Source organism: Alligator sinensis, unplaced genomic scaffold (genome assembly GCF_000455745.1).
Source record: "Alligator sinensis unplaced genomic scaffold, ASM45574v1 scaffold98_1, whole genome shotgun sequence".
Taxonomy (NCBI): domain Eukaryota; kingdom Metazoa; phylum Chordata; order Crocodylia; family Alligatoridae; genus Alligator; species Alligator sinensis.
Window position 1 is genome coordinate 408,995 of NW_005842058.1, and position 19,017 is coordinate 428,011.

Below are 19,017 nucleotides of genomic sequence, written 5' to 3' on the forward strand. Positions count from 1 at the left end.
GCAGAAACACTGCCAAAAGCATCCGATTGTAAAACTCGCACCAACAGTGATTGTTAATATAACAGGAGCAACTAGATGGAAGTCCTGTTGGGCAAGGCACTGTACAAGCACATGGGACGAGACAAGAACCAGGCCTAAGCAGCATACAGTCTTAATAGAAAGGCTCGCACAACAGGACAGTGCAATATAGTGACAATGGCAGGGTAAAAAAAGAGATGCAAACGATAGGAAGCCAACGAGAGCTTGTCTGTTGTGGTCTCTGGATCATCCCCTTTGCCCACTGTTTGTAGCTGTGGCAGGGTTTTGAACACTGGTACTGCTGTCCCCTTGCAAAGGTCAATCTTCTCATCAGCATGATCTAATAGAGGACTATACTAGATCGCAGGGCTCTGCCCTGACCCTGCTAGTGACCAGGAACAAGCCATTGCTTCCCTGAATCCCCTCTCGTGCTTTCCACAAATAGATTATAAACTCATCGGGTCAGGGGAATTTTCTTTTCTATGCCCATCAGCAATAGCCTTTAGCAGTGACTTTCATATTGCTATAGTGACTCCTGCAGCTTTTGCACTGCATCACAAGCATGCAAAGAACTTGATTTTTAGGCAACTTTAGTTGGGTGAAGAATCTCTCCTCAACCCCCGAAACCTAATTTTTTGGTCCACAGTGACTCTGGTGTTAAAATGGCTGCTTTGGGCTTTGCTTTCAAGTGATGTTTGCATCCAAAAAAAAAAAATGCAAATTCTGCAGGAAAGAAACAATTGATGTCATGTTGCTGTCATTTAAGTGCCAGAAGAAGAGTGCTCTACTGGTGTTGGAGTTGTTTGGAAACTAACAGGATCATCCTGCCATCCCAAAAGTGTTGTTGCTATCCTGTTTTCTTCCACTCTTGTGTTTTATGCGTCTGTGAATCCCAGAAGGAATTATCCTCCCAGCTTCTATAAGCCGTCAAGCATGTGCTCTGTCCATATAAACAATGCTCCCACCTCATGCCGCAGTCTTGGCCTTCGCTCTGTTCCTTACCTTCCCTGCCTGGTCTTCATTCACACTTACCCCATGGAGCTGAACTCTCTTGCCAGCCTCACTTAGGGATACCAAGACCTTTTGCTGTCTTACATTTCATAGATTTTATAGATTTTTGGGGTGAGAAGAGACCTCAGTAGATATTTCACAGAAATTCGGGCTGGAAGGGACCCTGGAGGATCATTGAGTCCAACCCCCTACCCTGGGCAGGAAAGGGTGCTGGGGTCAGATGACTCAGCCATTTGTCCAGCCTTGTCTTGAAGACCCCCAGGGCAGGGGAGAGCACCACCTTCCTTGGGAGCCTGTTCCAGTTTCTGGCCACCCTTACCATGAAGAAGTTTGTCCTGATGTCCAGCCTAAATCTGCTCTGTGTCAGGTTGTGCCCATTGTTTCTAGTTACTCCAAGGGGCGCCCTGGTAAACAGAGCATCTCTTATCCCTTGCTGCCCTCTCCCTGATGAATTTGTAGATAGCCACAAGATCACCTCTCAGCCTTCTCTTACAGAGGCTGAAGAGATCCAGGTCTCTCAATCTCTCCTCATAGGACCTTTCCTTCAGGCCCTTAACCATACGAGTGGCCCTCCCTTGGATCCTCTCAAGGTTATCCACATCCCTCTTGAAGTGCGGTGCCCAAAACTGGATGCAGTACTCCAGCTGTGCCCTTACCAATGCCTCATAGAGGGGAAGTATCACCTCCTTAGACCTGTTCATGAAGTATCTGTTAATGCATGATAGTGTGTGGTTGGCTCTAATGATCACTTTGTCATGTTGACAACTCATGTTCATCTTGGAGTCAACTATGACTCTGAGATCCCTTTCTGCCGCTGTGCTGCTGAGGTCATCTCCCAGTCTATAGGTGTGTTGGTGATTCCTTCTCCCTAGGTGAAGTACTTTGCACTTATCTTTCTTAAACTGCATCCTATTTTGTTCTGCCCACTTCTCCAGCCTATCCAAATCTGCCTGGATCCATTCCCTGCCTTCCTGTGTGTTTTATTTGCCCCATAATTTGGTGTCATCTGTGAAGTGCTCTCCACACCCTCGTCCATGTGATTGATGAAGATATTGCACAGCATCGGTCCAAGGACCGAACCTTGGGGGACCCCACTGCCCACCACCCCTTCCACCGCCACTCTCTGGGTGCGTCCCATTAGCCAATTCACCACCCACCTGACCATGAAATCATCTAAGTCACAGCTGCTTAGTTTTTTTTTATGAGAATGGGATGTGACACCATATCAAAGGCCTTTTTAAAATCCAAGTATATGACATCCACCTCGACTCCTGCATCTACGCAGTTTGTGACCTGGTCATAAAAAAGAAACAAGGTTTGTCAGGCAGGACCTACCCGCTATGAATCCCTGCTGGTTGCCCGTTAGCATTATTTTTCCTGCTGGACTCCCACAGATATAATCTTTAATAATTTTTTCAAAGGTTTTCCCAAGGATAGAGGTGAGACTAGCTGGTCTATAGTTACCCAGATCCTCCTTCCTCCCCTTCTTGAAAATAGGGAACACATTGGCCCTTTTCCAGTCCTCTGGGACTTGTCCTAAGTGCCACGAGTGCTCAAACAGTCCTGCCAGTGTTTCTGCTATGACACTGGCCAATTCTTTCAGCACCCTTGGATGAAGATCATCTGGGTCTGCTGATTTGATCATGTCAGGCCCCTCCAAGTGTCCCTTCACTAGGTTGGCACTAACCATTGGTGGGCTGGTGTCCCTCCTGTGCTTGTCTATAGTCCAATTTGGAGATATGTCATTATCTGGGTTCAGGAATGCTGATGCAAAAAACTCATTGAAGAGCCCAGCTTTGTCCCTCCTATCAGTCACTAAGTGCCCTATCCTGTTCTGTGGGGGTCCTATGTTACCACGTGCCTTCTTGTTGCTCTGAAAAATGACTTTTCGTTGTCTTTAATTTTTGTTGCCAGCCTGAGCTTCATTGCTGCCTTGGCCTTTCTATCTCCCTGCAAGTGCGAGCCAAGTAGTTATAATCCTCCTTGGTGGCTAGCCCCTGCTTCCATAGTCTGTATGCCTCATCCCTAGGCTTTTCTGGATTTCCCTGTTTAGCTAAGAAGGTTTCTTGGCCCCTTTGCCCCCTTTTATATGCAATGGGATTGTCTCTTACTGTGCCCGAAGGATCGTTCCTTTGAGGGAACAACCTCCTTTCCCAGACTCCCATCTCACCAATGCTCCTGTCCTTCAGTGCCTCACTTACTAACCTCTTGAGCTCATTGAAGTTAGCTTTTCTGAAGTCTAGCAGTTCTGCCCTGATGGTTATCTTCCCCATCTTTGGACGGACAGTGAATTCTGACAATTGGTGGTCACTATCTCCTAGATTACTCTGTATCTGCAGATCTCCCACCAGCTCATCCCCTGTAGCAAGCACCAAATCCAGCAAGGCATTTCCCCTAGTGGGACCATATACTTCCTGTGATAGGTGAAGGTCCTTTATGCCAGTTAAGAATCTACATGTAAGGTTGAATCTAACTGACTGCTTCTGCCAGCAGATGTCCGGGTAGTTAAGGTCACCCATGACAATCATGTCCCTTGACTTGGCCTCTGAGAGCTGCCTGGAGGATTCCAGGTCCCGCTCATCCTTCTGGTGTGGCGGTCTATAGTAGACCCCCACTACCAAGTCCCTTTCCCCCTGACCCACTTGTATTCTGACCCACAGTGCCTCAATGTGCCCCTCTTCATTGTCTTTACAAAATCTTCTTTCCTTTTCAGCTTCCAGGACTCTGGCTCTTTGTGAAGGGTGCTGAAGAAATAGAAACAGGCTTAGATGGATGTTGCAGGGCACTTGGGAATTTCAACCCAAAAGATACAGAGCCGTTGATGGCATAAATCACAGGGCTTCACTGAAGTCCACAGAGCGATGCTCCCTGGCACCAGCTGAGGATCTGGCCTCATTCCTTTCTCTCGCGTGCCAACACACAGCATTATGCAGCTTATTAAATCCATTTTACTCTTCCAGTGGATTCACTGTAATACACTTTTCACTTTGTTAAGGAAAATCAGCTTTGTCCGAGAGCAGTGCTGTCAGCACTATTAGGAGCAAACAGCTTTCTTTCTTTCCAAAAAGAAAATATATATGGAGGAAGCTCAGGATGCACAAAAGTACAGCGAACTCTGTAGTAAATGGAATAACTTACTCATTGTATGTCTTGTAATAGGGGCCTCTCTTAGCTTTAGCTGTCTTGTCCAGCTGGCCCAGAGATCTAAGTAGCTCATTTCTCATCCCCTTTATTCAAAAGGAAAGATGCTTTGCATACTGGTGTTATGATTCTTTATTGAATCCCAAAGGCATCTACAAGTCCTGGCCCCAGCGGGTGGGAGAGATGTCACAGCAATTTGACCAAATGCAGGCCTCAGCATTGATGCCATCGGATTTGGGAGAGGTCTAGCTCTGCGGAGCAGTGGTTGTAGCATTAAATTTGCGGGCCTTGATTTCAATTCCCACTTCTCATTACAAATAACTCTAATAGTCATTTTGTATTTCTTCAAGCATTACCCAGCATTGTTAGAAACCCAGGCGCCAAAGCACAGTGTTGATACGTGAGAACCAGAAAATGAAAGCAATCCTGGTCGTCCTGTGCAAGCTGAATGAAAACCTGAGGTCAAGTTTAGGTACCTTACCCATCTCTAAACACCCTGTGGCCAGCTCCAAGCACTTGGAAATCAGGAGTCAGGAGTTCACCAATGGAGAGACTTTAAAATCAGGACACTTTAGAAAAATGGTAAATTTTTTATTCCTGTAATTTGCTTTCTGAGCCTTTTAGGGTGGAATTTTCCAAGACTTTTCTGATGACTGTGAGGTCAAGGAACTTCATTAAAAAAATGCAAGCTGGGATTCTCATGTCGCTGCATGATTCCAGGTCAGGGAACTTGAAGAAAAGCAAGCCAATATCATAGGACTTGTAAAAAAAAAAAAGTTTTTTAATTGGCATTACTGCATCTCATCTAACTAGCAACCTTCCTAATTATTATTTACTGCCCCTAAATCCTGGTTTCTGTCTGCCTATGTGAATATCTATGTTTAAACCAGATGCCCCCTAACATACTGCTCATGCTGTTCTAATTTTGAAAAGTAAATTTGATTCTTTCCATTATAATAATCCATGGAGATGAGCAGAAATGCAGCTGAGGTTTTTAATTTTATGTTTTAAAAGCTGGCACTGCATTTGGCTGATTTTTTTTTCCATTGGCAGTGTCCCTTTAAGGAAGATATGTGTTTGGTTCCTGAAGGCATGAAGCCTGTTTGAGCAAATGCTGACAGGTTGGACAATCAAAAGAGAAAAAAAATACACGTGCAAAGCAAAAAGCAAATAAAAAAAAATTGTCTATATATTTGTCTGCCTCCCTCAGAAGGGAACCTACACGCATCCTATCTACAAGGCTCAATGTGCATATGTCCGCAGCATGATAAGCCTCCTTTGAAACCATATTCAATCCCTGTACTTTACTGCCATTGGTTGGCTTGTTCCCGGAAATTTACCATGGAAGAAAAAAATAAAAAGAAAAGACCTTGGACTAAATCAAATCTGTTTAGTCGTAATTCATAGAGCATTTCCCCTCCCTCTCCCCAAAGAGTGGCAGAAAATGCCCACAAAAGCCAGAAAGACAGACAAAAATTCCCCTTGCCCCCTTGAAAGGCACCTCAAGGTGGTGTCTTTATCAAGGCTGTTGCAGGCTACAGGTGCCGGATAGGTGACCTATTGTCTCAGTGTTTCATTGAGATAAACATGGAAAAGCTCTGTAAATAAATTATGAGTCACGGATAGGGGAGGGTGGGAAGTGGTTGAGATATTAATGTATAAATCTGAGATAGAGTTAACGTTGCAATTGTCAGTCACTTTATTATTTATAAGTCTGGAAACCTTTTATGATAGGAATGTAGTTTGATCCCCAAACTAGAAAGACGAGAGCAGCCAATGCTGTCTAACCCTTTTTTCTTTTCATTTGGGAGCAAGCTGAGTTTGCCGACAGTTCCTGTTTTCATGTGCAATAATTGCTTAATGGTGGCGATTAAGCTTGGCACTGCATTGCACACTGTCAGGGCTTTGCGGGTTGTTGGGTTTTTTTTACAATATGCTTGTTTTCCATTTTTATTTTTATTTTTAATCAAGTCAAAGTCAGAGAAATGACTTGGCTTTGATTTCAGGAAGAGGGCTGAGGACACAGGCACGTGGCTATAGGTCACATGTCCTGGAATGGCAGGGATCTATGTTGTAGCCTTGTTGGTCTGAGAAAGAGATACGCAAAACTCTTGGGTCACAGGCAATATCTTTTATTAGACCAACTACATAGTAGCAAAAAAAATTTCCAGAGCTTGCAAAGATGAGATTTTTTTTTTTGCTACTATTTAGTTAGTCTAATAAAAAATATTGCCTCTGACCCAAGAGCTTTGTGTATCTGGAGTAGCAGGGTGCTTAAGATACTGGGCAGGTCAGAAACCCTGGAAACTTGGGTTCATTTCTTGGCCAGGATGTGAATGGTAGACAGAAAGAAACTTGGGGTTTTTTCCACATTAGCCTGGGTGACCCTTTGAGCTCACACCACGGGTCTCCAGTGCACAGGTACTGGAGAATCCAACTTTTGGAAGAGTTCCTCACCAGCTATGCTCGCTGGGACAGTTTGCAAAAGCAGAAAAGATTATCCCAGTAGTTTGAGATGCACCTAAATTCCTCCTGAAGTCGCGGTCAAAAAAGGGGATTATTCTTCAATTTCCATCTATATTCTAGAGTATTATGTGCTAATATTGTGTGCCTGTAAAAAAAAAAAAAATTCCATATTCCATTGCAGTAATATGACAGTGACCTCTCTCTGATCATTTATTATTCTTCACTGTGCATTAGAAATGTCCAATAAAAGACTCCTAGAAAAGCATACTGTACTCCTAAACAAACATACTGTGTCCCCATTCAAAGTCGAGGCATAGCATACTCCACGCACACCAACTACTGCATGGAGGGTTTTTTTGTTTGGTTGCTTTTTAAAAAAAATCTCTCTATCTCTCTCTCTCTATATATTTAACAATATCTAGCATAAACTTTCCATCATACACCTTAAACCACATTCAGAAACAGTGCACCCATTACAATAAACACGCCCACTCCCCTGTGCCCCTGTGCACCCACCTGCTGCCCTTTCCCTAACCCAATGGCAATCTCTTAGTCTGAGCCCCGATCTGGGATTTACGTTCTCAGTTCATTCGCTGTCTTTCTCGCTGTCGTTTCTACTGCTGCTGATCCCGCGGCTGTCTCTCTCACTGTCTCCGGGTCCAGTTGTGTCGCTGTCCTCTTCAGAGCTTGCAAAGATGAGATTTTTTTTGCTACTATTTAGCTAGTCTAATATAAAATATTGCCTCTGACCCAAGAGCTTTGTGCATCTGGAGTAGCAGGGTGCTTAAGATACTGGGCACCCTGCCCGCTTCCCCTCTCAGGGGGTCTTTGAACAGCCTGTGCCAAGTGGCTCTCTTCCAGGTGTAGTTGGCTGTCTTTTCTCAGTCTTCTCCCACCAATTTCCGGTAGTAGGACTGGAGCTCCCCCAGAAACATGTTAACACAGTCTGTTTCTTTGAGGTCAGTGCGTCTGGACCTCAGAAGGCTCCTGCATTTCCACAGGACACTCCTCATGTAGGACACAAACTGGTTGAAGTGGATTGTCAGGAACCCCTGATGTCCCTACAGTGCCTCCTCCCTTGTCATCTGCCTGACTCCTCTTCGCATGACCTCTTGGTGTAGGGGCAGAGCCACAGGAGGTGTTCGATGGTCTCTCTTGTACCTTGGCAACTTTCCCTAGGGCTAGTCCTTTGCCCCTCAAAATGTCTCTACACCTTTGCTGGGAGTGCGCGGTGAGCTGTTAGCCAGTTCAAGTCCCTGTGGTCCTTTCAGAGGTCCTTGTGGAAGATCTGATCCCAGACAGCCTGGCAGTCATCTTCTGGGAGCAGCTCCATGGTCGATAACCTGTCTCTGTCTCTGCCTGTCTTCTGTATCCTCCTGCAGTTGGACTTGGTCACCGCGCTTTCCATTTGCAGCCCATACTTGCTCTGGAGATTGTTCAGGACTCTGTAAACCCAGGGCTGCTCCATGGTCCACAGTCTCCAGTTGGTTGGTGCATACACCCCGCACCGTCTCAGGAGGTGACCTGCAAAATACTTGACAAGACAGGCTGTTTTGGTCCCTGGCCTGGTCACCAGCTTGCCAATCTGGCTTGTGCACCGTGCCCACAGGAACAGGCGGATGTCCGGCATCCCCCTGCCCCCAGTCCATTTCTTCTTGTATGGGGTCTTCCTTTCCATCTTCTCCATTTGGGATCCCCAGAAGAAGATGCTCACGGCTCTCTGGAGTCTGTGGGTGATATGCTTTGGAGGGGGGAAGACCAGTGCGGTGTACAGAAGCACTGGTAGCAACACCGCCTTCATGAGCGCCACGCACTCCCCCCATGGAGAGGTGGCATGTGCGCCACAGACAAGGTGAAGCAACCCCTGCTTTACCTTGGCCTCCTTCTTCTCCCAGGTCCTCCTTCTGCTCAGCTCTGGGTCAAACTCTACCCCAAGGATCTTGACCCCCTCGCAGGGCACTGAGACCCCCAGGGACTCCAGGTCCCCGAGCTCGCCCACAGCCAGGCTGGTGCTTTTGCTCACGTCAAGCTTGGCCCCTGCTGTCGCTTTGTAAACCTGTGTGTGCAACAGGGCTCTTTCTGCTGCACACTTATTCTGGCATAGGATGTTCAGGTCCCCCATGTAGGTCAGGACCTTGGTCTCTTCCTTGTTTCCTCCGGGGATTTGGACTTCACCCATTCCGGGGTCCTGCCCGAAACTCCGAGCCAAGGGTGCAATGGCACAGATGAACAGGAGCGGGGAGAGCGGGCATGCTTGCTGATATACTTGAGTGAGTTACAATAAGAGAAAGCAAAATGGAGTGAGCCTTACTCATGGCCAAGTCAGAAGAGAAAGCAGAAAAGAGTGAGATCTTGCTACAGTATGTTTCCATAAGAATCAGGGAGTGGGTGAAACAACTGTGGGCAAAAGCTGAAGCAAAGGCAACTTCAATTCTAGAAACAAAATCAAACTGTAATTACATTCAGAGATATTGATGGGGAGGAGGCGGGGGCTGTTTTGCATCTGACACATTGACTCAGCTGCGTACAGGCAGCAATGGTAACAGCCGATCCAATCTACACGCAGCCCCATCCGCTCACTTTGCCACCCTGTGATGCCTGCTGCTCTTCAAATCATATGGCTTCCATGGGCACAGCTCTGCTGGCAGTCATTGCTGACCTGCATCTACCCCATCCCCTAGCTCCAGTCCCAGACTCCTCGCTCAGCTTTGTCAACACACATTAAATTCAACCTGCAGAGCTATTCTTATAGCCCTGAATCTCTCCCAGGAAGAAAGACTGCTAAGTATAAATGACCGCTGCCTTGATTTGTGGGTGTGGCGATAGACCATAGCGAGAAGCAATGCAGGGCTGACCTTAGTTCTTCAGAGGTGAACGATTTAGAGCACTGCAGGGGAGAACGATGTACTTTCAAGAGCAAGTTCTCAGGTGGTGTAAATCAGCATAACACCATTAACTCTAGGGGAGCTGAACCTATCCATTTACATCCGATGAGGATACAGACATTGGAAATTAAATATAGTTGCCTGTTTCACTCATCTCAACATCCCTACTATGCCCCAGACATATACTTAAGTGGTAAATGCTTTGCAAGGCGTTTTACTTGTCTATGCATTGCTTAAACAATTACATTGTAGTAACATTTAGGGTTTTTTTTTCCCTTGTTATAAAGTATATTAATTATGAAGAGGCTTTGCAATTGAATTCACAGCCTTTAATGGGCTACTTCTCTCCACCAGCAGATGGGAGCTGACTCCATTTATGGCCATGCGATTGCTGGAAATGTTTCGTTTTTGCAAAAGGGGAAAATGGTCCATGTCACCCAGAAATGTTAGCAAAGTAATCAGGAAGCGCAATGAAATTAAACACTAAAACACCCCATAAAACCTAAGTGCTTCATCACCATAACTAATGAAAATATATGATTGCCTAATAAAAAGCCCTCCGAATGGGCCATGCATGATGGCCTTGCTTTTATTAACACTTGTTAACATTGCAGCACTATCTGGGAATGGCAGCCTTCCCACCATGGGGCGGCAGCGCCTGAAGTTGTGCCACGCCATTGGGCAGATGTTAGAGAGGCAGGGGGCCGCTGCATTTCTGTGGCATTGAGAGCAGCTGTAGGGCATTAAATCCCCTCAGCCCGCATATAATATTGAGACAGGGGTGCAGAGGGGGACAAAAAAATGTATTTCCATGCTTCCCTCCACACATTAAGAAACTGTTCTCATTGCATGGTTACCTGCTGAATGACAAAGCTAAGACTGCATGTGCTCTCTTCCCATGTGAGTGTGTTCCACTGCTGGCAGTCCTTAATTCAGTGATCACCCAGTACACGCTAAATAATACAGGGTAATCTACTTTTTCTTCAATCGCTGATAGAGACATGCAGCATCTAGTAATAATAGGTCTAGCAGGCTTAGTCTTATTATCCGGGTGGTGTTATGATTCTGCTAGACGGTCCAAATGAGACTTACCCGGTGCATGGGCATTGAGCTGCACATGTTCAGAGAGGTGGATTTCCCTTGCTGCATGCTGCATTTCAGATCTAGCGTGTAGCTTCATTATTAGTTGTATCTAGGGAGTTTCGGGATCTGTTGTGCTGGATACTGCACATGCATGTAGTAACAGAGAGCTCCTGCCAACAGTCTAAGCAGATGACAGACAAAGGCTTGGTCCTATTCTCCATTTAACTGAAGTCAAAGTGACGTTACCCATTAATAATGACTAGGCTAATTAGTAGTTGAGACTCCAGCTCCTAGGTGACCGAATTGTGTACATCCTATTAGTTTTGTCACCAGTTGTCTTCTTCTCCCAACCGACTTGCCTGCCTCAGCCCAGCTGAGGCCTACTAGCACTGCAAGAACATTTATATGTTTAATAACTTGCCATCTTCCAAGGTGACTGGGGATTTTGAGTGCTTCCACTGTTAGCTGTACCTATTAAGCACTTCACAAAGAACCTGGCTGTCGGGAGCACCCGCTCCTCTGAATATGAAGCCCCTATAATATGTCTTGAGTTGAGCACCTAACATTGCAAGTCTTATAAAACCTGGCCCAAGGTACTACAGGGAAGTATTGCGGTCCTGGGGACAAAACTCCAGCCTCCTGAGTCATAAGTCACGCACAAGTCCACCTGTAGCCCCTTTCCATGCAGTTGGAAGCCAACTCCAGTTTTTCCAACCAGCTAATCATATTTGCCCCTAAGCTGAATGTCATTAACCAGCAGAGTCTGAGAAAAAATAGGATTTTTACTTAAAAGAAAAGAAAGAAAGAAAATAAAAAAGCCCTAATTTTATCCATGGTAGCTAATTCCATTAATTATGTTATGATGCAATTAAGCATTTAATTTCCTAGATATTAAAGTCTAAATAATTTATTAATAATTATAGATCATTACCTGATAATGTTCACTCTGCAGCTTGAGAGCTGAATAATTCATCTACTTTGACGGGTTTTCTTCCCCCCGCCCTCCCCCGCTTGAAAAACGTTTCTAATCTCCGTCTCTAAATTTGAGTATTTATATTAACACTGATAGAAAAACATGACCACCAGCGAATTTTAGCTTTTTCTGGAGCTTGGCTGGTATAAAACCAACCTTTTAGCCCAAAACACCAGATGCAGAAATGCCCACACTCTATTGTGTCATTCACCCACACATCCAAGCTCCCTTGATAGAGATTCATTGTTCAAACTGTTCTCAAGCCAACAGCCCAGCATAATACAAGGTAAAGCAATGCAAAGCCATACAATGGAACAGCATTTGGTTTTATATAGCCCCTTTCATATTCAAGGTGCTCTATCCCAAGGCACTTTACAAAACAATGTGGGGGAAAGTAGCGGTTCTTACAGGCCCATTGCAAAGACACCCATTGACTTAAATGAGTATTGGATCAGGCCCTTACATTCTGAGCATACCTATAGAGCTCTGCTGCTTTTTGTGATAGCAGCTCACACACGCAGCTCAGGAAAGCTGAAATTGTTCTGCTGCCTAAGCCAGGACAATAGGGCTGTTCCCAACGGTTCAAGGGGATTGTTAATGTCTTCGTGCGACAAGAAGGAAGGGGTCTTAGTTGAATCTCCCATCTGCGGGACAGAGCAGTGACGCCGCCTCTCTGAAACGCAACAGTCTGGCAGGAGTGTAATTTCCAAGTGACTCTTGAACCTACAGCCCGATGCTTTTGCATGCAGGAGCCAACAAAAGAAGGGCCCCTCCTGCACAGGGGAAGGGGCTCATTCACAAATGGTAAGGCAGTGGCAATGCAGTTGCCTTCCCACTCGCCTGGAAGAAGCCGGGTTTTTATTTCTTTTTTTTTTTTTTTCACCCGCTGTCCAAAAGAATCAAAATAAAAAAGCGATTTGCAAAGGTTGGTTAGGGCCAATGTCTCTGAGATCAGTGCTTAATTAGCTGGTGCCATCTGTACTTTCTGAAAATGATGGTAGTATGCCCAGTGCCCTGTGCCCCGCTTTGCTGGGTAATGGCTAGTCATGTTAATGAGGCTCTCCCCTACAAGCCTGGAAGTGGTGCTCTTCATTACCTAACGACACTGTAAACACTCCATTAGGCAGGGTTTGTGTCCAATAATGAACTTTTTGGGGAGTCACCAAACACCACTGCTGTTTTTAGCAGTGCTTGGCACCCTGATCTCCAGAGAAGGAAACTTGATATGTAGTAAATGTGGTCCTTCCTATTCAGGCAGGAAGCCCTGGGTTGTGACTTAGCTCCTCGGCATACAGGACACAATAGTGTCAGGTTTGCAAACTAATGATAAGAAAATAATTGGCAAATAGCTCGATAACTGATGGGAAATTACTTTGTCTCACTGTAATGATGCAGTGAGGGCATTCAATTAAGACTACTGAAGGGGGTTTTCTTCGCTGTTAAACGTAATGTTTGTGCAGAAGCATCCATTCTGAGCAGGATGATAAGGGCCAGGAGAGTGGCATTAGCAATAAGGAGAGAGGAGAACCATACAGGTTCCTAGCATCACACAGCTGACTCCATGCGTATGAAGGTCTCTCAGGTGGATAGGGCACTAGACGGGGCCTCAAAAGACCTGCATTTGCTTTCAGGTTTGGCCACTGACTTCCTGTGGCTGCGTCTACATACAGAAGATACTATTGCACAGTCGCACTGGGGGGCACTAACTGTGATGTGATGCTACTGCTAAGTAGTAATGAGCTACTGAGCAGTAGAATCAGAAAAAAACCCATGCAGGGATGCTACTGCAAAGTCACACCGGTTACTGTGCAGTGGGTGCGTCTACACATGCATTTACTCCAGCATAGATTTACTGTGCAGTAAACTACTGCAGAGCAAGGGTTTTTGGGTAGGTGTCTACACATGTGAGGATTAGGGAGAAGATTTGCTCCCAGGTCCTTGCAGCCCTGAAATGGGCCCCTGCTGCCACCAGGAGGAGCTCCAGGCTCTCCCTGGGTCAGGGGTGGGCAATTATTTTGGGCGGAGGGCGGCTTACTGAGTTTTGGCAGGCTATTGAGGGCTGCATGACAGGCAGCCAGGAGCAGATAAATATTAATTTTCTACATTTTTTAGGGGTCCCGCAGGCCAGACAGGATGGCCTGACGGGCCACATCTGGCCCGTGGGTCGCATTTTGCCCACCCCTGCCCTGAGTGTTAGCCCAGGGGCTGGCAGGAGGCAGCTATCTGCTGGGGGAGTTGCGGGTTGCCTGCTGCTGGAACAGGGATAATGTCCCCCTGCCCTGGCAGCAAGGTTGCTCCTGGCCCTGCCTCCCCAATCAGGGGCATGAGGCTTGGGAAGAGTTGCAGGGGAGCGGCAGGTCCCAGCCCCCTGCCCCAATCTGCTGGTGTGGCACCTAGTAGCTAGCTCGCTGCTAGGTGACTCACCAGTGGATCGAAGCAAGGGGCTGGGACCTACCCCACCCCTGCAGCTCTTGCCAAACCCCATGCCTTGATCACTGGATTGGGGCATAGGGCTGGGACCTGCCTCTGACCGGGACAGTTCCCAGCCAGCCCTGGGCTGCATGGAGAAGCTTGCATGTGTAATCCAGAGCTGGCAGTGGACTTCCTGAAACAGGACAGTCCTCAGCCACCTCTGGGGTGCATCGTGCTTCCCCGTGCAGCCAGGTCCCAGGCAGCCCCAGGCTGGGCAGAGAACTGCCCCTATGCAAGGAACTCCCAGCCCCTGCACCACGATTGCAGTTGTGACGCATATGCTTATTTCTCAGTAAACTATGCTAATGCAAAGTTAAGCGTCTTGTGTTGACTCATGTAGACACTTGGTTATGCAAGTACTAAATGACTGTGCAGTAACAACTGTGCAGTCTGCTGCTTGTGTAGACGTGGCCTGTAATCTTGGGCATATTGCTTAATCTATTCAGTGCTATAGTACCACTTCTGTAAAAGTGGGCTAATACTTACCCCCTTCACAGGCTATTATAAGACTAGAACCCATTGCTGGTTGTGAGATGCTGAGGTTCTGCGGGGTTGAGAGCTGCCCAGCCTCCTAGGGGGGCACAGATGAAGCAAAGCACACTTGTCCTTTACAGATGTAATCTTTCAAATGTTTTTTTGTCCAGTGCAGCTTCAAGTGACTGAAAGGCATGGGCTTCCACCCCTGCCCTTGGGAAACTGTTCTACACCCTAGTACTTCTGACTAGCAGTAGCAGTATGTTGACAGTTCCTTGAGGACACAGAAAAGCATGCTGCGTACACATTGTAAGGCATCGTAAGCTCCAAAGAGCTTACACGATAAATAGATGTGACAGACAGAAGTTGGGAGAAATATAGCCCCCGCTGTAGATGCAGGGAGTTGAGATCCAGTGACTTGCCCATGGTCATATAGGAAGGCTGTGGCAAAGCTGGGAATTGTATCTACATCCTTTATTCTCTACCTCTCCATCTCACTGTCTAGTCTAAGCAAGCTTTCTTAGTGCATTTCTTACAGTGGATTTCAGTGTATCAAGCCGCTTAGCCCATTGCTGGCAGAATACCACTAATAAATAAGGTAATAAATAGCCCTTGATGCGGTTTGAATAAATTTTGTGGCAAGCTGCAGTGTTTTGGAGACTTGCTGAAGAAGACTTTCCTATTATTTAGTATTTCAATGTTATTATTCAGTGTTATTCAATACACTGTTTGGCTGGGAATCTGTGCAAGCCTGACCTTTTAGATTTTGAAGTGTTGAAATAAGAAAGTACAGTAGAAAAGGGAGCTTGGATAAACACTGTCTTTTCTCCACTCCTTTCAATAAGAGGTGGCTTCATTGTAACTCAGTTAATTTGTTCAGGCTTGCAGGGCACTTTGGAGATGTAAGGTGCTAGATAAGTGCTAAGTATTATTATTATTTTTATTATTAACTCAAATGCTCAACTCAGTGTATAAGATATTGTCAGAGCCAAAACTGTGCTCAAGCATGGAAGCAGCAGAACAAGAGAAAAGGGGAAAAAAAGAAAGAAAAGAAAGCGACACTTCATTCTGCTCATAAATATTATTGGATTCACTGGGTTTATCTGGAAACACTTACAAAGAAAGAAAGAAAGAAAAGCCCAATCTTAAAAGAACTCCTTGTTACTTTTGTTACTTCTAGGAGTGAATGAGAAATGTAATTTATTATTTCCTATTACATGAATTTTCAGAGCAGAAAGTTAAACTTTTCAGCTGAGCATTCACACTCTAGTGAGATTCAATCACTGCCCAAGCCAAATCTATGGGAAGATGGGAGGGGGAGGGTACCACAAGCCTTTCACTTTGCTTGGCACCCAATTACATGCGGCTGCAGTGGAATTAACACTCACAGGCATGAAATGATGCTATAGGCGTTTTGTAGGAATCATTCAATCAAACAGCGAAACCTTTTTTATATGGTAATCATTTTCCACCATCAAATTTCATAGGAGCGAATGGTTTGATTGAGCCACCGTAGTTAAACTGTGTATGAAATTAGTCATTCTCACCATAAACACTGTTCTGCAGCCTTCCCAGACAAAAATGAGCAGACGCATGCCAGTAATTGACTGGGAAGTAACAGTCTAAATAGCAGTCATGGCACCTGGGTTGCACTCCTTCTCATTTCACTACTGAACTGGAAATCCTGGAGTTGCCTGTTTTTGTTGTATGATCGTGCTTGCCTCTGCTGGAGACAGCTCTGCGTACGCTGTTGAGATGCCGTGGGTCAAATTGGCCAAGCTGTGGCGTGGTGTCAGAGGTATCGAGGTGGCCAGTAGGACTGCGCCTCCACACCTTACCACTGGCTTCTTACTGCAGTTTTTCAAATACCTGCAAGTTGAGCGGGGCCAGCTATTTTCATATTTGGGGGGCCACATTCAGATCCCATTTGTTGCTGAAGGGCTCCCCACATATCATCTACTGGGTCTGTCTAGATGCCAGCTTTGCATACACTAGTTGTATTCCCATGGCAGTTTCAACAGGGGAGATGATTTTACTGCAATAGTTACAGCCTGCATGGTGGACACTTACTAATACAATAGTGCCTTGCAGTGGTATAGGGTTTTTTGCCTTCCTTGAATGAGGCTTTGTGCCTTGAGCACTGCACTGGAGGCAATGGGCCATGAATTCTCTTCCGAGCTTTGCTGCTGGCTGATCTTCAGCAAGTCTCCCCATTTGTAGAAAGAGTTAATAAAACTTTTCTCCATTGTAAGGTACCTGCTATCTAGTAAGGAAAAAGCTGTATATAGAGTATGTTTCAGGGATCTGATTTATACCCGTGTTGGTCCAAGACAAAGAGGAATACAAAACTCTAAAACTCTTGGTTCAGAGGTGATACCTTTTATTAGACCAACTGGAAAATATTTTTTTTTCTTTTGCTATTTTCTGGTTGGTCTAATAAAAGGTATCACCTCTGAACCAAAAATTTTAGAGTTTTGTATTCTTATATAGCATATAGGCATTACTATACCCACACCTGCACTGGGAGATGGTACTGCTTGAACTAGATCAGTGCAGTGAATGTGATTCAGCTTTGCAGACAAAGACCTCCGTTGCTTTGTGGAATCCAGTAAGTTCGCTCTCATGAGCTTAACACTATTTAGAAGTCCCCCTGAAGACCTGTGCAGCTTCAGCTTAACACCTTTAAACATTATTCAAGTCCCAGTAGTAAGCAAAGCTTTAGCTTGAGGTGGGAGGCCTGAGCTGCAACATGACTAGCGGGTGTGATTTTAAATGGCTTAGAGCAGGGGTGGGCAAAATAGGGTCCGCCAAGCAATTCCATCCTCTCTGTAAGCCCTGGCCTGCAAGCTGGTGTCTCCATGCCAAGCAACAACTCTAAGCAACTATAGTAAATATTTAATTTTTTTTTTTTTTTTTTAGTATATGATTTGCAGGGGTTTTGGGTTTCAGAATGGCACCCTCCCCCCCCACAAAAAAGGAGTACTTCTGGGGCAAGGGGAGGGATTTCTGGTTGCAAAGGTCAGGGGTTAGGTACAGGACTTCCCGCCCCAATACAGCAAGCAGGGGACAGGACACCTGTCAAGGGGCAGGGCTACAGTTGAAGCCCTGGATGCCTCACCAAAACTCATTAAGCAGCTCTCCAGCTCAAATAATTGCCCACCCCTGGCTTAGAGTGCATCTCCGGAGGTTAGTAGGGTGTAACTAACTGAGCACAGCTGAAACGGGGTGAAATCGGTGTTCCCCCAATTTATGTAGATGCGGTGAAGTCGCATGCAGGGTAAGAGCCTGCTTAGAGGGAGGAGCAGTATTGGGATCTAGCTCCTGGGTAATTGCCTTCTCTTTTATTTTCTTGGAGAGGTATGACTTCAATTGGGCTTTATTGATTAATGCCACCTAAGGACCTGGCCCTGAATCAGGGTATTCTGGGCATAGACCGTAAGGTAATACAGGTGTACAGGCTGATTTAGGAATAAATGTATTAATCTATATAAATGAAGCTTCAGCTGTGTTTGGCTGAATCTGTACTAGTAGGGCTGCTCTTCTCTTTCGGCTTGGTTGGAGGTAGGGGGTAGAACAGCGAATATGCAATTGGATGTGGCTCTGGGCTTGCAAGACAACAGACCATGACACTTTGCTGCTTTCTGCTGTAGGTGTTACTGCTGTTGTATCCTTGTGTTTCTGGGGACATGGGCAGCCTTGAATGTTTCACACTGAGGGCACCTGGGTTTGGCAGGGCAACAGGCAAGAAGGGAGGCTGGGGAAGTTGGTAGAGAAGGTCTTTGGAGCAAAACCTTTAACCAAACTCCCTCGGTTACTCGAAGTTCAGTTTAAATGGGGGAGATTCTACTCAAGCAAGCAATACCCTGTTTTCAGCGTTTGCACAGGTCTTTAGCAGGGGATCTACTAGCTAGACATCAGGGGCCCCAAGCCCAAGCTCTCCTTACATAGATCGCATAACGCTATTTCGCTATCGCTACTCCCTGTCACCTCTATCTTCTTGTGATGGGGTGTGTCAGGCTGCCCCCATGCGGGTGTGGGGTCCAGTCTCTATGTGGCTGTACAAATGTGCCACCAGCCAGTGCTGAATATAAGCTATTGCTTCTCAGTACTGGTTTGTTAACAACCATTTCTAATGGAAAAAGGCAGATTAAGGCCCAAGGACGAGGATAAGGGAGATTAACCAAGCCAATACACAAAACTATAAAGGGAGAAGTGCAGAAGAAGGAAGGGATTTCTTGGTGGTCAAAGTCCTCTAATGAGACTGGAAATCTGGTTTAAATATATGATGTTTTCCATGAGCTCCTGTGTGACCTCTCGGGATATCCTTGGAAATGCCCTGAAGCTTTCAATTGTTTTAAGCATCTTTTTGCAAGGGAGAATTCCCTAAAATATTTCAGTTTTGATAAAACAGCATTTCTGATGTGGGGCAGGGTATAAATATCAGAAAAAAATTACTCGCCAGCTGTAGTCATGAGATACTGGTTAGGCTCACAT